Source organism: Colossoma macropomum, unplaced genomic scaffold (assembly GCF_904425465.1).
Source record: "Colossoma macropomum unplaced genomic scaffold, Colossoma_macropomum, whole genome shotgun sequence".
Lineage (NCBI taxonomy): Eukaryota > Metazoa > Chordata > Actinopteri > Characiformes > Serrasalmidae > Colossoma > Colossoma macropomum.
Window position 1 is genome coordinate 517,842 of NW_023494798.1, and position 21,005 is coordinate 538,846.

At 40.4% G+C, this 21,005-nt stretch overlaps 1 protein-coding gene across 2 annotated transcripts in view; it reads left to right on the top strand.

The window, feature by feature from the left end:
• LOC118818061 (protein unc-13 homolog C-like) overlaps window positions 1-21,005 on the top strand; it is a 284,943-nt gene that overhangs the window by 14,833 nt on the left and 249,105 nt on the right. Inside the window, exons 2-3 of one of the 2 annotated variants that reach the window (XR_005008060.1) lie at window positions 273-3,818; window positions 18,758-18,807. The gene's annotated coding sequence lies outside the window, so the exon portion shown is untranslated. Of the gene's footprint in view, window positions 1-272; window positions 3,819-18,757; window positions 18,808-21,005 lie in introns of those variants that run through there. The other variant, XM_036585171.1, reaches the window with a different exon arrangement.

The window sequence follows — 21,005 nt, forward strand, 5'->3', positions numbered from 1 at the left end:
TTACTAGAAGCAAGTATTTTTTCTGTGTTATGTGAAAAAAAACATCTTTAAGCTCTACATTTGTCACCTTTGAGCCACAAAGGAAGCTACCTAATGCTTTGTGTTGCTAGAAATCTCAGCAATCTACTTCATTTGGAATATGAATAAAGTTGTCTTATTGATATATTCATGAATATAAAGTTATCAAGCTACTGCACATGCTCCATAATACTTTTTCATTATTGTATGCGTATGACCATAAAATAACACATTTTTTTCTTTCTTTTTTACAGACAAAGGACACCATACATGAAGACAGCACTTGGATATTTCCCATGTTAAGGATGTACAACATTTTGGCTTGACACGACTGCTTCTAAGGACACGTTTTCTCTAGACATTTTTCTTCATCCCTCAGGGTTGGCTTTCAAAACTCATAAGTGTTTTTGCCTGCTTTTTGTCGGTCACCACTGGATATAAAACCAGTTCTGCTTCACTGCATCTGGAGTGCAAACAGGCTAAAATATTGCCCTCCATGGTTTCTGCCCATCTAAAGAAGCTATCGTCTTATATTTTAAAGATTTGCAAAGGAATGTTTACAAAGAAACTGGCAAATACCACAAAGAAGAAAGAGAGTAGCGAAAATAAAAAAGAGCCTAAATCCTCCCCCGAATTGCACGCTCGGAATCCAACCTTTTCCACCACACTGAAAAGCACAGTTAAAAAGATATCTAAATGCTCGTCAGCACGCAATATATCTCTTGAGGAAGACGACGGTAAAAACGACTGCTCTTCTCTTTCTCCCACGTTCAGTTACCGTGTGGCGATTGCTAACGGACTCCAGAAAAATGCTCTCCCGTTAAATAATGAATTTCACGAAGTGTTGTCCGTTGATAGTAGTTACTCTGACTCTCTAAACGAGGCCAAACTTGTGCATAGATTCGATGAACAAAAAGCTTACACAATGCCAGTAAGAAGGAATAGGAAGAGTATGATTAGCTTGGCGCCCTCTGATGGCAGCTCGGAGGGCGAGCGGGGAGAGCGCACCAGTCTCCACACCCTCCGACTAGGCGCTCTGAAAAAGCTGAGGAAGTGGAAGAAGAGCCAGGAATGTGTCTCTTCAGATTCAGAGGCCAGCAATTGGAGAAAAACTCTTGGCATCCGGAGCAAGTCTCTGGATCGGGCTGGGAGGCAGCAAAAAACATCTACCTTGGAGCCAGGATCCAGCTCCACAGGTTGCATCAGTCAAACACAGGATGTGATGGAGATGATCTTCAAAGAGCTTCAGGGAATCAGCCAAATAGAGTCTGAGCTCTCAGAGCTGAGAGGGCACGTTAATGCTCTCAAAAGCTCCATTGATGAGATCTCCAGCAGTGTGGAGGTGGTGCAGAGCGAAATCGAGCAGCTTCGCTCTGGATTTGTGCAGTCCAGGAGAGAGACTCGAGACATCCATGACTACATCAGGCAGATTAGCCGCCAGACCAACAAAGCTACTTTGAGATTCCTAAACGTGCCTGAGGAGAAGTTCGAGAGGACTGAGGAACTCATTTATCAGATCTTGAAAGAGAAAATGGGTTTCGTTGAAGCACACAAGACACTTAAAATTGAACTCGCCCATCGATTGGGGCAACAAAGAGAATGTTCAAATGCTAAACCTCGCCCTATAATTGTTATTTTTGCAACTCCTCAAGACAGGGACTTAGTTTTGAAAAAATGTTATAAGCTCAAAGGAACTGGAATATCGATCTCAACTGACAGTCTTGCACATGACTCAAAAGACAAGAAGGATAAGGGGATGAGCTCTTCCCAGACTTATGAAAGCATGGACATTAAAGTGTCGGCCAAAGAAAAGGCAGAGAGTGACGACTGGGACTCAATGGACAGTGATAAAGAGCTAGACGAATTAAATAAAAACAAATATGCAATTGTGTCCAAACCACCTCAGAAAATTAAATCGGACAAAAAAAAGGCCCACGATCACAGGCGTTCTGCAGATGACACCGCTTACTCTGTGCATTATGCAGATGATACTGCATACGATGACAAGCAACACAAATCTTACTATACTGATATAACTCCTGGCTGGCTCTCTCAGAGTGACTACTCTACTCCTAAACTCAGTCGGTCAGAATCAGACTGCTCCAAACTGTGTCAGTCTTACTCTGAGGATTTCTCAGAGAGCCAGTACTTCAGCAGAGCAAATGGATGCTCCCTGCTCTCTTCCTCAGATCAGGAGCTCTGGCAGCGGAAACAAGAAGACATGGCTTCTTCCTGGTATGCAAGTCCGCCCAGCCAAACCCTCAGTCAGGAAAACCCTCCGTATGTGGAACACAATGAAGTTGAGACCACAGAGACCATTGACAGTGGTGTCAGTAATGGTCTGGTGTGTATATCAGGGGACAGAAGTCACTATAGCGGCTCTCAGCTATCACTGCAAGGTGACCTCTCACCTTGGAAAGACTGGCATCACCTTGAACAAGGTGCTGACTCAGGCTTAGATGCCTCAACTGAGCAAAATATAGTTTCAGAAATCAGTAGCCCCTTTGATCCTGCTGCTAATCCTGGATTCCCAGAGAAAATTACAAAATGCCTTGAGGTCGATTTGCAGTTTGAGGGCGAGACCTTTTTGACATTTGACAGTACACCTGAGACAACCCAGGAGGTCGACATGGAGCGTGAACCTATCCTTGAACCTGAGTTAGAACCCGAGCCAGAACCTAAACCGGAACCTGAGCCAGTACCCGAACCAGAACCTGAGCCAGAACCTGTGATTGAAGCTGTGGTACAACCCATGTCAGTGCCAGTACCAGTTCCAGAACCTAAAAAAGAGACAAAAACAGAAAAGAAACAGAAGACCAAGCCTAAAGCCCATTCAAAGCCAGAGTCAGCCCCTCAGACGCTGCAACGACCGGAGGTCAAGGGGAACCATTTACAACAAAATCAGAAGTCTTCCTCTATGTATCGTAGTCAGAGTGAGATCAGGACTGAGAAGGTGGAAGAGGTCCCCAAATCCTGGAGCAGCAGGCTGAGCATAGACCTATCTGAGAAAACCTTCAGCTTTGGAGGTTTTGGGTCCACCCTGCAGAGAGCAAAATCGGCTCTAGAGGTCGTCTGGAATAAGGGCTCACAAAGCTCTAGTGCACCTGCCGAAGAGCCAAGCACCTCCTCTTTTATGGGTCGCTTCAGGACCATGTCCCAATCCACGGCCAATGATTCCAGCACCACCATCGACTCTGACGTCTACACGGAACCCTTCTACTACAAGGCTGACGAAGAAGAACAAGTATCAGAACAACCTGTGGATAGCGAGACGCATTACGTTGAGGTGATGGAGCAAGTGCTTGCCAACCTTGAGAACAGGACAAATGCCAATGAGGCAGAGGAACCGTACCAAGAAGAAGAGTATGAAGTCTCACAAGAATACGACATTTCACAAGAGGGAAACCCAGTGTTGGAATACGACTGCAGTCTAGATGAACAGTATGACGAAGAATATAGCGAGGACTACGATGATAACCAGATGACAGAAGACACAGCAGAGTATGAGGCCATGATTGAGTACATTGAAGAAACTGAGGAACCAGTGGAAGAGGCTGACAAACAAGAAGATGAAGAAGCAGAACTGGAAGCAGAGGTGTGTGACACTGCACAGACACAAGAAGCAGAGGAGGTCAAAGAAACATTGACTCAGGAAGACGAAAACAAAAATGTCACAGAAGCCCCTGCCGTGGTGGTGGAACAGGCCCCCAAGAAAAGGATACGACCTACCTTTAAGGAAGCTGCTCTGAGGGCCTACAGGAAGCAAATGGCTGAGCTGGAGCAGCAGATTCTTGCTGGAGGTATGGGCTTGCTAGTTTTACATATATTAAACTTACAAATGAATGTTTCGTTTAGTGTTCACATTCACTTTTTATGATGTGATAAACAATGAGGGCTGGGACGATAAGCAAAAAATCAAACCACTTTGGGAACCACAACATTTTATGTCTATTTTACCCTCTTGGCTATAAATAGGTCTCATTATGTGCTGATGTGCTAATATAGGCTAAAAATATGAACAAAAATACAGATTTACTTTGCTCTGCTTTAAGCTTTAGCTTAGCTTTTCTTGCATCTCCACCAGGAAACTTTTCTGCAGAAGTAGAACAGTTTCTTGTAAAATGTCTCTTAACGTTTGACATTTTATGAGGCTGAAGTCAGCTTCTCATTCACCAGTTTCTTGTTTGAATTTTCCCGTTGCACCTTAAATGTAACTGCTGCACCATTTAAGGTGGAACAGGAAAATTTGAACAAGAAGCTTGCAAATGAGAGGCTGACTTCAGCTTCACAACTTTTTGGTGTTTGACAGTTTCTCTATGCAGATTAAACTTATCAGGAAACCAGCTGGAGTGATTATAAATGCAAATAAGTCCATTCATCCATGTTCGTCTTAATTCTTTCTCTTTGCTTTTTCATTAGCTACTAGCTAGGTGAGATTGTTGTCTGTGTTGCTATGGTGACCATTAGTCTGCACGCCAGTCTTCAGGGTTAAAGGGTGAATTAGCAGCTATACATTAACTTCAGTGTTTAAGACCATTTATTGTTAAACTGTGTTGAACGATCAGCAGAGCTTTATTTTACTGTAAAGGAGGATTATTTTATTTTTACCTACAAATCTAATTCTGCTGTAGCGCCACAACAGGACAATAAAAGAGCTGCGCATGTTGCTGACCCCTGGTATATTCTGTGTATCTAGTACAGTTTCCGTTTGCCTCGTTCCGTTCATCCTTTTCACATCAAATCCAAGTTTTGTGCTGTGCTTTCTTGAATGGTATTAGAGTGAAAACTGAAATTGAATGGGTCCTGTGGTGTGTGTAGCTTAATTTAGTTTTTCGGTATTTTTCCTGGCTCAGATTTTTACCCTCTTTCAGTGAGCGCTTCCTATTGGTGAGCTCCCACTCCACCAATCAGTGACCGCTATACAATATAAATAGATAGAATATGTTTATTTAGCTGTAATGTTTGGAAATACCATCATAATTTCTAAATACTGGCATCATTTTTTGGTACCACAGTATGCCTTATTACCATTATACCATCCAACACTACTGCTGTGTAGGGGTGGGAATCTTTAGGCACCTCACGATTCGATTTGATTAGGATTCAGAGGCTGCGATGCGATTATAAAACGATCATCGATGCATCTCGATGTATTTTTTTCTATACAGGATTTCTATCTTCCTACTGTCTGAGGACTTGGTGGTTTTAAGGCAAAGTATTTGTAATGATCCATAATGTAAATGCATTACGGATCATTACAAATACTTTGCTTTAAATATCTAAAATATCTTTTATTAATAAATCAAATGGAAGTGATGTGGCAAGTGAACTAGAAGGTTCTCATTCAGAGACGCTGCTGCCACTCATCTGCGATAAAATGTGCTGTTACCCTGAAATAAGATCCAGTGGTGATGGGTGTCCACGCAGCGCGTTACAGCCGTCCTTCCCGTTTTTTTTTAGTGATCTGATAACTTCGGTTTTGGTCTCATTGTAGTGTGTGTGTGTGTGTGTGTGTGTGGGGGGGTATTTTCGAGACTGGATGCTGAATCTCGGCTCCAAAGCGTGCAGCATAGCGCGAAAGCCCTGGTTCTCAACGACCGAGAACAGACAGCAGACAGCAGGTCACATAGCCCCGAGGTCTGGCCTCGCCAGTAGCGAATGAAAAAACAGAGATTAAGACGAACATTTGGAGACTTATTCGCATTTATAAGCAGCGCGGTTGGTTAAATCTGCAACAAGAGACTGTCTTTCTCTAAAAAGTTGCGAAAATGAACTCGCTTCCCTTTCGTATTTTCCACCTTAAATAGTGCAGCAGTTACATTCGGCACCTGAGGCAGAATTTAAGGTGGAACGGGAAAATTAGAACAAGAAGCTGGAGAATGAGAAGCAACTTCAGCCTCGTAAAACAGCCGGACGCTGAGACATTTTACAAGAAACTCTTCTAGTTTTGAAGAAAAGTTTTCTGGCGGAGATGGAGGAAAGCGGCTGTAGCTAAAGCTTAAAGCAGAGCAGAGTAAATCTGCGCTCTCGTTTATATTTTTAGCCCATACTAGCATATACTGACACATACTGGACATTAAATGTTGAGGCTCCTAAGGTGGTTTGATTTTTGTTGAAAGGACAAAATGTCTCTTTTTATCATTTAAGTTGAGACTCCTGACATAACCTGGCTTTAATGCAGAGGGAGCCGGTCGGATTTCTCACTCATCCAGTTGTGTTTTTGTTATGTGCCCCACAGACTGTCCAGGCGCTGTACTTACCGACTTCCAGGTTCCGCCCTTTGCGTTCCGTCAACGTTGCGTTATAAATTAAACATTTAGAAAATCAATTTTTGACATTTGTGAATCGATTCAGAATCGTTCACGTCCGCATCGCGATGCATCTAAGAATCGAGTTTTCCCCGTACCCCTACTGCTATATGTGATAAATGAAGTGAAACCATGACTTTCGGAGAATGGATTGAAGTGAAGAACGCTCATAAAGAAAAATAGAAAGAAAAAAATGATCAATTCTAACTTAATAATAAATCGAGAAGTGGTTCCAGCCCTGTTAACCATTAGAATTATGTGTAAATAATTTTGAACAACTTTGGCAGATTGTGAGCCAGATTAAATGTGGTATAAACTGCTTTCGCCATTGTGAAAACAGACAGTAGTGAAACAATAGACAGTCATATGTAGATTGTATCCATCAGGCTGTGCTTTAAAGCTGTTCTTGAAGCTTTGAAGGTGCTTTGTGAAAAGGGCTAACAGCGATTGCAGGAGTTTGATGTTGAGTTGATATTGAGGCCTTTGAATTGGCTATTGATTTGTGTGTGCGTGTGTGTGTGCGTCTGTATATCGGTGTGTGAGGGTCATTCTAGTGTTATAGTCCCATGTCTTTGTCAGTGGATGCTGATGTAGCAGTGTTGTCTTAGTCTAAAAGGAGAATGATGAGTGGTTTGACAGATATCAGTGTTAAAATACGAACGTACGCTCAACATTAATACTGCAGACTCCTCCAGGCCGTTCAGTTAAATTGCAGTATTACAATGATGCTGATTTAGAGATTGGCACCCAGAAAACCTATTTAATGGGCAATCTGGTGTGTCATTAGCAGATGAAAGTGCTGCTCTGCGGTTGCCGTTCAATCACAGATAGCATCTGAATGCAATGGCTGGCTATCGATTCAGCGGGCGAAAACAACGAGCTTGAGGATATGCTTCGGTGGAGAGAGGATGGAAGAGCACTCGACAGGCATGGAGTTTATTACAGACGAGCAGGGGACCAGGGGAATTTCCGCCCCGCATTACTCACTCTACGCAAGCTCTTGACCTAGATGTGAGAAGTACGTTCGGAATGCACAGTAAACTCACACTGCACGCTGTCTGCCCTGCCAGAGAAGTGATGGAATACAACTCTGTGTTCACACATCCTGTCCTGGAGGGACACAGCATCTAGTTTTGTCATGTTTTCACTGATTCTTCTGAAATTAGTTGATTATGAGAGCAAGGAGAGCCTTGCGTTGTTCACTGGATGTGCATGAATCTGTTTTGAAATGAATGAGTTTAACCCTTTAGGGGAACATGCGTTGATTAAGAAAAAGAGGAAAAACTTCCCAATAAACTCTCCTTTGCTCGGTTTGCTTGTGTACTGTTAAATTTAATCAGGTTTAACTCTTCAGGGGAAGATTTAGCTGTATAGAAGTTCATTTAACACTAATGACTGTATGGTGATTAAACTGTGCTGTCTCGCAGCCCTCCACGGTTGAATCAGAGGAACAGGGCTAATGCAGTGTTCATTCAAGCTGCGTATACTCTCTACTGGATTCCGTGAATGATTTTGCTGGCTTTGAGTATTTCTGCCTGCAAATTGACCCAGAAGGTCTAGTTATTTTTCTATGCCTTGACCTAGGTATGAATTATTTTTACAGACATTATACACTGATTTGTTTAGAGCAATTTGATGAAATCATAGGGTAGCTGTTTACATCAAGCCTGTTGATCAAACATGTGTTTTGTTCACTTTCTTCTTACTCATTCCCATTTTACATTAGCACTGACAGCTAGTCATTTAGCAAGTACTGTTCTCCCAGGAAACATGTCTGGAAATGCTAGTTCACATTTGTGCTTAAAAATCTGAAAGAAAAAGAGGTTCTGTTGATATGCATTAAAACAGGGGTGTCCAAGTCCGACCCCTGGCCCAAATGTGGCCCAAGGACAGATTTTAATTGGGCCTTGGCTTCTCTGCTAGAATGTGATCCCAGCCAGATTCAAGACAGATGGAAGTCAGAATGCTTTTTCATCAAGAGCCATTGCAAATATGTGTACTTCATATGTCAAGAGACTATAATGAATTTAATGGTAAAACATACAAAACAAACCATGAACTTTAGTGAGCTTTTTTTTTAATTTGCCTTTTTGTTAATGCGTGACATAAAATAGGGAAAACACCCTTCAGTACATGTTAAAAAAGTTAACATTAAATCTAGAATTTTATGTGATTATTACAGTTTGCAGTGTATATGCCTGTGAAATGTGTGGTCATCCAATGCAATGAATTTCAATATTCTTTTGCTTGTGGATTTGTCATGGTGTTGGCATGCTCGCTAGGACTTTCCGCTCTGCTTCTGTTGTTTTACTGTACTTTGCGTCCTGGGACGCTGTGTTTTCAAGTGTTGTCAAACTTGTAGAGGAGAAGTTCTTGGGTGTTGTATCTCCCCTTGAGACTCTGCATGGGCAGTGATTAAAATTCCTCCATCTAACATTCCTGGTAGAAAGCGTGAAATAGTTCCATGTAGCTGAAATTTACATTATTGATCTGCTGCCGAACTGTTTGAATGCGAAAGAAACTGTTTTTTTGCTAAATTTCGTTTAATCCCTATACAGATATCAGAAGATAAATAAATAAAAGTTTGATTTGTTCAGTGAAATCATAGAGTGGAAGCTATTTAAGCCTGTAGATCTTTTTACAGATGCTTCTGAAATCAGATTTTTACATTACCCTTGGTAGTTAATCATTTAGCAAACCTCATTCTCGCTGGAAACATGTTTACTGCAATTGAAATTGCACAAACGTGAGTAGCATGCAGCATCCATGCTGCACTTACAAATCTGAAAGACATTGTTGATGCATATGAACAGCAAGCATCTGCTAAATTCTGTCACTGTCCAAAAAAACCCAACCATCTCCACTTTTTGAGATTTTGTTTTGAACTCAGCAGCTGCCTTTTACATTGTGTAAAAATGTAATGATCAGTGGACGAATAGGACTGCTCCAAAATTGCAGTATAATATTTTCCTGTTTACTTATATTAAACGTTAAGAAAGTTTTGCTCTCTCCTGCAAAGTTACCGGTTTGGAGATGTGCCTTTTTCTTTGGACAGGGACGATGTGTTTACTATTATTGGCGTTTCCTTTGTGGAGAGAGAAGGACAGAGTGGAGCAGGCACCTTTGTGACTTTGCGTCTCCTCATTTTGCATCGGCTGCCTATTCATTATTTTAATGAGCCCTTGTGTGTCATCTGAAGCTGGAAGCGTTCCAGTTCAAATTCTAATAAGATTAATGCTAAACCCTGCATTTTGGAAAGCCTTGATGTCTTCACTGGCCAGAACAAGAGAAAGGCCAAAGCCCTCAGAAGTTAGTGGCTCCGTTTCTGGCAACAGCTGCCATTATTCCATGCTTCTTTTTTTTTTTCTCTTGCGGCAGCTAATTAAAGAAGGAAAAGGGAATGCATCTCATGCACAAATGGACAGGAAGAGGGAGAGGAAACCAGATATTAAGGGAGAGGGAAAGTCAGAGAGCCGTAGATGAGAAATCGTTCAGTGTTGTGCTGCCCGGCTGCATGTTTTATGAGCAAACTTAGGCCCATTTAATGGAATTTAGTGCCAAATATTGAATATAAATCATTGTATTCACAGTTTTTGGTAGTATTTTTTTAGATGTTGCACTACTGGTTCTTTTTTCTCAGTTCCAACTGCTCAGATGTCACAAAAAATAAATATTGTGAAAATTTCTTGGAGTATTGCGATATTATCAGCCACCTCTATCGTCATGCCATGCGTAAGCTTGTGTTAAAAGTATGCCTGCACGTTGTAAAGGGCTTTTGCAGTGAAGTCTATGAGCATTTGTTCTTCCTGCCAAGCCAATCTTCACTTCACCCCAGCCGCTACTGTATTCAGATGCTAATTCACGCTCCCAAGGGCATTCACTAACCAGGTCAGCCTTGCTTAGAATATTTATTTCAGTCTCATTCTGAGGCTCTTGTGTGTTTCTGAAGAAACAGCCCAGCGGCCAGCTACTCCTCGTCTCCTCCACTTCTCTATCTTGTTTTTCCTATTTTTTCCCACAGTGACCCCTTGTAGGCTGCCACATCTGTTTGTAAACTAGCTATCTTTTCCTGTGCGGGCTTCGCGCTGTCAGGCCTGTGAATGCACCCGATATGTGTGTGAACACAGATGGATGCCTCTGGAAATGCGTTTTTAGCACAAGCTGCCGAACATAAATACTGATTCCCACCAAGTACATTAAAGTGATGACTGGCTCCTTTATAGCCGATTAACTGCGGGGAGTTTCGGCCCATCGGCTGCAGGGGCAGAAACGTAGTGAATTGCTTTTAGATTGGGATTCCTCTGGCTGATTCAGTTTAATCATTCACTGTCCGCCAGCTGTACCAAATTCATGGGCCAGTAAATGTTGTCAGTGCAGTATTCGGTCCTAGTTTGATATATTTCACCTGTTGGTTACCTTTTTATGACCACTGGTTTTCAGACGCATTGATCATAGCGGACAAGTCAGTGACTTTTAGGGTGCTTTCACACCTTCCTTGTTTGGTCCGAACCAAAATAGTGGGTGTGAAAGGTGCCTCGGACCACAGCCCGCACCAAAGGACCAAAATTTGGTCCGAGCAGAGCAGATGGTCTTGGTCCGGATCAAATTGAACCATGGTTCCTACAGCTATCCGTGGCCGGGGGGTCCGGGACGGCACAAATGGACTCGCTCTCTCTGGGTGCGTAGGATAGCCCTCTCTCTCCCCCCATGACTCAGCACAGTGCTAGCCAGCACGGGCGTCTGTTAGCTGACATGACAGAACTGCTGTTTAGCGTCTCCTCCGAGCGCGTTCAGCTGTCCAATGACGTTGCGTGAGAGGCAGTTTGAAAAGATGCAGTGGTGCTTCACAGGACTCTGAGGAAGCCTGTGCTAGCTTTACGGCCTCTTAGCGCTGGTGGTATCATGTAATTAGGGGTGTCCTAACTAGTGGGTGGAATTGGATACTACTAAATTAGGGAGAACATTTGGAAAAAAAATTAACCATGGTTCAGTTCGTGTGTAGTGTAAAACCACTTTTTCAGATGGTTCGGATTTTCGGACCAACTACAGGAAGTTGAGGCAGGCTATTTTCACCCATTATCTAATAGAGTAAGAAAAAGAACCAGAAGAGAAGTAAAAATGAGCCGCAGTAGCACACGGAGAGAGGAGGAAACCAAATGTTTAACTGTAATTTGGTCTGATGAAAAAGTCAAAAGTCAGCTTGAAAAAATGCATAAAAATTCCAGAACTTTACCTTATTTTCTAAGAGAATGAGAGAGAGAGGATATGACAGGACGGGAGAGCAAGGCCACCTGAAGATGAAGAAACTGCAGCAGCAGTGTATAGAAGTATTTTAGTGGCAACAAAATTAATCTGTTTATTCATTTTTCTCAAGTTAAACGGAAAAGGCTGCCTGTCGAACTGACAACACGCTCAGATGCACACTTCTCTACAAACCAGTCAATGTCAAGTACAGGGAGATGCAGCCCACGTAGGTGATGACCACCAGTTCTTTAGTGTGCTCACTAAATTGCAATGTGAAACCAAAACTAGCCGAATCAAATGTATACAGTGTAACAAAAAACACGAACCATGATCCAGACTTTCATATGTGGAAACGCCCTTACAAATTAGAAATTCTGTTAGAGTGTGCTTGGGTGGATTTACCTGTTGGAATCATAATTTTGGAATATTCAAATAGCCATGAAAGTAAATTAGGATTTTTTGCAAAACTATCTGCAAATGAACTCTAACAGTATACATTCTCATATGGAAGAGCCATGAGTTGTCTGAACTGTATACTCCACCAGAGGCCGGCGTCTTACGTTTTTGTCAGAGCTTCTGAAAGACTACTGCAACCAGCTAAAGGCTACTACACACCGGAGGAGAAGCTCCACATCGGACAGTGGGAGCTCTAAGCACACAGGAAGCATCGCAGAAAATGTTAATCTTAATTGAGCCTTTGTCATGAAAAAAAGAACGTGTGACATTTTTAGTAAAAATCGTAGTTTGGCTTTTAATGTAAAAGGTTGTACAAAACAAATTAGAAAACAAAATAACTGATGATCCAAAAAAGAATGCAATGATTAATTTATGGTTTTTCTTTGGAGGGGCTAAATTTTACATGCTACTTGTATAGATGTAGTAGAACCAAACCAAACAAAAAGAACGCAAAACCTAACCCTAACCCCGGCCCTAATTCTAACCCTAACCTTAAACTCAACCCAAAACCTAATCCTAACCCTCATATGTTTTTGACATGTTACTGAGAGTCTGTTGAATGTTAGTTTTATCTGAAGAGGAACAGAAGAGCTACGTTATTATGATCTGAACATGGTGAAAAGTTTTGTCATTTTATGATGGCGCACAGATTCAGACCTGCTAAAATGGATTGTAAATTAACTACAAATGTAATTCATTACATGCCAATGTGATTTAATGACATTGAAAAAATAATATGTATAGAAAAGTAACACTAACAATTTTAGAATTCTGACTGTTAAAGCTTATAAATACTGTATATGAACTTGTATTTCTGCATTGGAAGCCTGTTTTCGGTAAACATTCTCAGCGCTGCTTTTTACCGGATGCTAACTGGCACTTGAACACTGTTTGAACGCCACAGTCTACTTTGTGAGGCCAGACTTTTGCCCTGGAGATCGAACAGGTCATCGATTTAATGGGGTCAAGGACGATCTCTTGCTTTTAGCCCCCGACATCAGGTAGAGGCTGAATGAGTTTCAGACACAATGGCACCGTTGGTGGAATTCCCAGCGGCCCGCGACAGCCACTGAACAAGCTGGAGAACTTTTGAATTTATGCGCCAAGGTTTTTTGGTATTCAACAGTTTCAAAGGATGAGGTTGCTACTCAAAAGTCAGGTTCAGATGAGCAAACCGCAGCAAACGCATCAAATAGGAGCGTTTAATTCAGGGTTTTGTGCTCGGCCCACGCTGAAATGTAACCTTTGGCTTGTGGAGGTGAAGAATGAAGCTGGTTAAACAGGAAGCGGCTAATCAATGCTCTACCTGACCATGTTTTCACTGTCTTTGCTTTATTGACCAGGTCGATTTATACCTGCCATTGCCCAGTCTGCTTCCTTTCCTTTGAGAATGATGAGCTTTGGCTTTTGCCTGTTTGCGTTTGATGTCTCTGCTGAGTTTCTTGGTTTCAAAGGCTGCCTGGCTGAGACATATCTTTTGTAACACTTTAATACAGTGAGGCAGCCAACTAGGTTCTGTTAGCTGTACGGTCCTGCATGAATTTAGTGTCAAATAAAGCACAGTGATACACAGAATGCTACACAAATGCTACTCTAAAAAAAACCTTACAAAGCTTAATCACCTTACCAGACCTCCACCCCATTTTAAAAAGGCTCTTTCGTTGAGCTTGCGGGACCACCGGTGAGCAAACTAGGCAACAGCATTTTGGCATTATAGGATATACCACTTCCAATGTTATTGTATTTAATTATTTCATTTTTTTGATGTCCTTGTCATTGCTTATATGATTCATCACTTGTGATGACCACTTAGCCACTGCTATAGTAGTGGCCATAGTATATTGGTTGGCCCTCACTAGCACATTGGTTTATTTCTATTTATAAAACACTCTCCAGTCATATGCCAGCATATCGCTGTTGTCGGAAGAAAACCTCGTATCTCCAAAATGGTAACTTTACAGGAGAAGGAAAAAGCCTTCTTTACTTTTAATGTAAGTCAATGGAACCAGATTTACACACAATGTAAAGAACAACAGGCATATTCAAATTATTTCAAAAACAGAAAAATGACAAAAATGGAGATACGAGGTTTTCTTCCGACAACAGCGATATATTACTTCAGTGATGTCTACAAATAATGATAATTATCAGACTCGCTCCAGTGGTTGGATCACATGCCATGTACCAAAGGTTTTTACTGCACTGGGAAAATCTGCCTTTAGTTACAGTGAACCAGCTGAGCCTTAGTGTTTCCGGTAGGGAGTTCCAGCTCGCTGGTGTCACTCAGTCATTGTAAACTTTTACTGTCTAAACACCTCCACTCTGCCTGCAACTGATTTACTTGATTTTCACTATTATTGTCTTATTTTCATTATTGTAGTTATTTTATTTTTTCACATTAATTTATTTGTTTATTTATTATTATTCACATTCTTATTATTGTTTTAATTAGGATGTTTTAATATTATTTCAGTTATTTGAATTCATTTTAGTTTCCTTTTTTGATCTTATCCTCCTTTTGTTTTATTTGTCTTCTTTTGATTTTATTAACTTTTACATTTTAGTAATGCTTAGTAGTAATTATTATAAGTAGTAATTATTATTATTAGTGATTATTGTAATATATTATTTACTGTTTATTATGTATTTTTATTATTAATGTTTCTTTTTTATACTTACCTGATTTGAGTCATTTTTATTATTAAATTTTCTTTATTATTTGATATGTGTTTACACATTATCAATTCCTGGACAACATTGTAAATGAGGGTCAACCTCATTGTTCTCTGAGGTTAAATAAAGATTGATTATTGGTTGATAGTTTAGCAAATGCTAATTTTTACATGATATGTAGGTCAAATTCCTGCTTGTGTTAGCCACAAACACTGGCACCTCTCAACTGAATGTAAATTTATCTCCATAATCCAATTTTCAATGTAACACTGAGTGATGGCAAAATTATCACATCATGACACTGATATTTTCACAGCATAAAATATATATCACAATATTTTGACACACCGACACAGTCACATTTAAAATCAGCCATCAAAGATTTTTATTAAACGTTTCACATGTTGTACTGGCCTAAATCCAGTTAAGCATGGCGAATTAGCCAATGTTCGCTTTTTAATTAAACATTCAGTTGGTTAAAGTTCATTAAGTGCTCCCGAAAAAGCATAGTGTGAAAAATGCCTCTAATTCAAAGTTTGACTTCTAATGCAGTGTTTACTTGTTGGTGTTGGGGAAAAAATCGTCTTAGAGATTCTGTGCCTCCTCGCACGACTGATGGGGGCATACAGCTGTGAAAATGCCGTGCTGACATCAGCACTGGTGAAAATGGTTGATTATCAGAGCAGAGTTTAGCAGTGTTGCTTGGTTAAGGTGGGAACTGGTAGTGGGACACTCTGTACTCTTATTTTTGTGTTGTACGTGTGATATTGGGTACAATGAGACGTTCACATCCTTGGCTCCCAAATAAATCAGCATCCAGTTTATTTCACTGCTGCAGTTGATGGTAAAAGTTATGAAAACTAAACCCTTGACAGGACATTCCACTGACCACTGCGGTACACTGCAGATATTGCTGCCGGTGGTGGAATCTTCTGCTGCTGTCCCAGTGGAAACAATAGAATATCCGGCCTGCCATTGACCGTCTTAATGTAAACACAGCACTAGTGTTACAGTTACGGTTAGTGTTTACACTGTCATGGCTGCACTGCTGTTAGTCCTCATACATTCTGAACCTCCACATAGTACTGATCAGGCAGAGCAGCTGTGTTTTTATAGCGCTTAACTTTGAATTGTGATTGTTAACACTTTTTTAAATATAATTTATATTAAGTCACCTATTATTAGTATCTTGTATATATTTCTAATATATGCCCGGTGGAGTTTACAGACCTTTTAAAAACATTTTAGATGTGCGAAGTCTTCAGAGGGTGTGTATGTACAGTGGTATGCAGTGGTATAAGTTTGCGCGTCCCTGGTTAAATAGCATATTTCGGTGATTTTTTCAGTGAAAAAGTTAACACATCCTCTACAGAGAACACACTTCTGCACATTTTAAAGCACAGTTACTGTTTATTGGCTCACTTTAACATTTTGAGGTAGAAAAATATAAAATGTGGCTTGTGCAAAAGTGATGGCACACACTATTTTATGTTGTAGTCTTTTTCCAGTATGACAAACTCAGCAAATAAATAGAGTTTGTGCACTAAAAATTCAGACAAATGAAAATATTTAGGTTTCTTCCCCGTAGAGGATGTGGTAACTTACCACTGAGGGTGTTCAGACCTATTGGCATACGACTGTAAATGTGCAAATTTTGTGGTTTTGTGTGTGGTTGCGCACTGTTTACATGTGCAGAAAGCATGAATAGTAGTGGTCAGTGGAATCAGTGAGGTTTTGATTTGGCTTGATTGTTCAGTCTAAATTTTATTTGGTTATTGATTTGGTGAAAATGTAATTTAATGAATGGAAAATGACTTTATGTGCAATAGGGCTCAACCTGATAGTGATATAGGAGTGGATGGCCATGCAGTACGAATGAGCAGCTTCAGTGTGTCATGACTCAGTGTGTGTGTGTGTGGGTGTGTGATTAAACTGAATGAGCGTGTCTGGCTGGGTTTGTTTGGCTCTTTCCCATCAGGCACGAATCATTATAACAATGTGTAATCTGTGGCTATTTATAGATCAAGCCCTTTGGCATTCACACTATGCCAGTTAATTTTGTTGTGTCTAATGATTTTTTCCTCTCCTCTCTTCAATTTTTCCCTTTCACAGACACTGCTGCTTTGGAGTCACAGGTTTTTAACACTGTTGTTTCGTCTTTGTGTGTGTGTGTGTGTGTGTTCACCCATGCATGCTATGTATGTGGGTGTATATGTAGTACATATATACTGTTCTGCATTTTACTTAGAGGTTATGGTTTGTCAGTTGCATCTTTTGCATTATGCTCCTGTTGTTACTCCTGGTGTTTGAGCAGAAGGGTCAGCAGCACTCAGATTTATTCATAATGTATCTGGGTGCTTCTTGTCTTTCTTCTCTAGAGAATCCAGTTGTCTTCACATCATTATATTGATCAGTATGTACATCATCCCTGCCTGAATAAAACCTTGTATCTCCATTTGAAAATGCGAGCTGCCCTTTAAAATGTGTTCAGATTTCATAGTGAATAGACGAGCAGAAATGTGCTAAAAGTATGTTAACATTGTTGTTCCGTTAACTTTCTCTAAAAATTAAGGATAATTTTTTTTCTTGTGGTAAAGTTACCATTTTGGAGATACAAGATTTTGTCATGACACGACAATAAATGTATATATGTATGTCCTTTTGTTCATACATATTTCTGTTTTCTTAGAGTAGTAGCAACTAGGATGCATCTGATTATTATTATTATTATTATTATTATTATTATTTTTATTATTATTATCATCGCTAGGGTTGTTAATGATTCAAAAAATGTATTATGCGATTCAATTTGATACATTTTTAAATACAGTAAAAACAAGGCTGAATGTGTGCCTTACGTTAACATGTTAATGTTTCCATTTTTTCAGTTTATTTGACCATTTACATCATAAAAGTACAATATTTAAAACAAAAGAACTTCATGGTGTCCCAGTCTAATGCTCTGTCTGCAAGCTGATATAGCAATACTGTAACATACAGTATGATACGCTGCTACAATACAATTTGTATTAGTAGTAGTGGTACTACTTGTAGTAGCATAAGTAGTAGTAATAGTAACATTTTATTAGTAGTAATAGAAATGCTTAACATATAAAAGACGTTCGATTTTATGTGTCTCACATTCTATAACTGATGCAGTGAGCGTTTCATAACAGATAGACGTCAGAGGACAGACTCTAGCTTTAAGCCCCATATGTCTTACACGCACGCCATGGCCCTAAGTTACAGACACCAGCCTCTGTAAATCACAGTGACATTAACTAATTCCTACGCCGTCCCCATGGTCGTTCCTCCGTGCAGTGCGTGTGTGTGTGTGTGTGTGTGTGGGCCGCCCAGACGTGTCGAAGTCGTCCTGACTTGACCCCACCTCCTGTGGCCAAACTTTGTTTGATTTGTTTCTGTTTGAGCATGATGCGGTGATGTGATTGATTGATTGATTGCTTGATCTTTGTGCTCTATCGAGTGTATATGTATTCATGAGAACTGCATCAAAAGTGCATTTACTGCAACATTTGCATGTTATGCAAATTTGTGAATTTCTACATAAATAAAATGTAACAACATAGTTTTGCCTTTTCAGTTACTTATGTTTGGCAGTAATTGTACTGACGTAATATATTTCATTTATGTGCAAATGATGAAAACATTTGGATCAAGTAATTTCAATACATGCACTTTTTCCAGTTTATTTTGATGGTCCACTGTAGTTGCTTTGTATATGAAATATATGTTGTCACTGGTGAAAGATTTAAGTTAACGTCACACTTTATTCAGAGCCCAAATTGGAGATACAGGGTTTTGTTACTAAGGCGACAATATGTCCTCCACATTCTTTTGAAAATCAACTGTCATCAGGTAGTTTTTTAGCATGTGAGCATTTTTGAATAACATTTAGGTGACCATCAAAATAAAGTGTAACTAAATATCCTAATGAATACCATCACATGGGTTCTTTGGTGCATGTGGACTGTGATGGTGAGATCAGCATGTGTCCTCAGTTCTAAAGTGCTAAAGTGTCCCTTGTCTTATGTGTGTAGGGTCGTGGAAGCATCCTGGACCCTGTCAAGCTAGGCCTGAGTGGAGGAGGGTGAGTAGATAGATCTGTGTGATCTTAATGGTGATCTGATCTTTCTTGTCTTGAGGTCGTGCTGGTGTGTTTTTCTCTTTATGGTAGGATTGCGTATAAAAATTGCTTAATGCTTTAGATTAGAAAGAAAAAAAAAGGTACAAATTGGGGCGGTACTTGTCACTGGGGTGGTACCCTCAAGGGAACATCTCAGTACCTTTAGTCAGGGAACATAATAAAGCAGCCAAAACCTTAACTGCTGTATGGTTAGCATCAGTGCTGTAGTTTAGCAAAAAATCTAATTTACACCATTTTTCTTATATTCCACACATAGTCAGTCAGCCAAGACAAGTTTGATTTGTTGTTAAGTAACCTTGAATGGACTTGTTTATTTTTCTGATTGGACTGATACTGTAAGTGCGATTTGCAAATTGCAGTTATTTTCTATAAATTAAGGGTTTTTTTGGCCAAGAAGACCAGAATATCTGCTTTCTGGTTGCTTGTGATTGGTGTAACTCAGCGGTCACCAACCCTGACCCTGGAGATCTACCTGCCTGTGGAATCTAGTTCCAGCCACAATCTACTGCACCTGCTCCAGCTCATTAACGTCTTCAGATGTCCTTGGTTGGCTGGATCAGAAGCATTAACGTTTGGTAGCAAGAGGGGAGCATATTAGATTGGAGCAAAACTCCTCAAAAAAGTACATCTCAAGGAGAAGGATTGCTGACTCTTGGTCAGTAACTCATCTACAGAGTAGCAGCCATCTTGAAGCCCGAATTTTGTACATAGGTTTGTCCATTAACCATTTGTCCTTTAACTAACCATGTAGCTCTAGTGTAAAGCTGCAGAAGCAAACCAAACTTATCTTGGCTTATTGGCCAATTTTGGAAACGGGGGATATTATGTACATTTGATTTTACGTCCACTGTTGCTTTACAACTCTATAGATGCTAATGCATTAGTAACATGTTGTGATGTCACTGTCCTGTTCCAGTTCCAGTATCTATGAGGCCTTAAATGCATTACATAATGACTCAATCCCTTATAGAATCTACTTATAGGGCTTTAATATTAAGGGTTTCCATAGTGTTCTTAGTGTCTGCGGGGCGTTAATGCTTCAGAAGGCATTTCTTGTTAGCGGCATCAGAGGGGCTAGATGACTGTGTCATGCTGCTTAAATGTGTGTACGTATTTACGTGTGTGTGTGTGTGTATGTGTAAGTGTGTGTGTAAAAGACCTTACACTGCGTGAGGAGATGGTGATGGGATTTTAAGGGCTTAATTGGGCTACGATACTTCACTGCTCATGTGTGTCCCATTGGTAAGGCGCAGTGTAGAGTGTGTGGCTGTGAGAGAGACTTATAGGTGACCTGAAGTGGCCTGTACTGCTACAGTGACAGCTCGGGGTCCTCTGTTACCTCAGTGCGAGGCAATGCCAGAAAGGCCCTCTGAGTCCCATTTATCACTGACACACTCACACCACGCTACATTTTTCACTATGCTCTTAAGGGTGGGAGTTAGGAGTACTTCACTTATTAATTTATTTACAGAAACTATAAAATAGACCTGGAAATCACTTTCAGGAGAGAAGCTCACCTTTATCAGACAAAGGTACAATATGAAAATTTGAATGAAAAAAGCAATAGGTTAACGCAAATGATTCACAGCTTAAGAGATGCTGATCAAACCTATCTTAGAACCGTCTAGGTGTGGGCCATGCAGGAACAGTTGTAGACCACACTGTGTTCATAGCTTACTAAAAAATCCAGCTTTTCTGTGGTGATGCCTTAAAGAAAGTTATATTCACTTTACTGCTGCATGTGCATGCAGGGAATATACACACACGCAGCATTGTCTGGTTTGACAGACAGCCAGATAAACGAATAAGCAGACAAACAAAGCAAAAACAGACTCACAGATGCTCACTTTGATAGCACAGTTATTTGTCCTAGGTTAGCTTTTGCTTGGTTGTTAGCTTTTGCTCAGTTTATCTGAACTTGAACAGAGAGAGACTGTGGCAGACGCATAGGTTTATTCAAGCTGTGTGGGCAGCACAAGCCACAAAAGCCTTGTGATGGGTCAAGGTAAAGCTTACGTAAGCATTACCCAATATTATGACCACCCAGTTTACATATAAAGGGGAATTTTTGGCTAAATCAATTTACTGGACACTGGAACATTATTCTTAGGGCATACCTTATACTTGTATATTGTGCACCC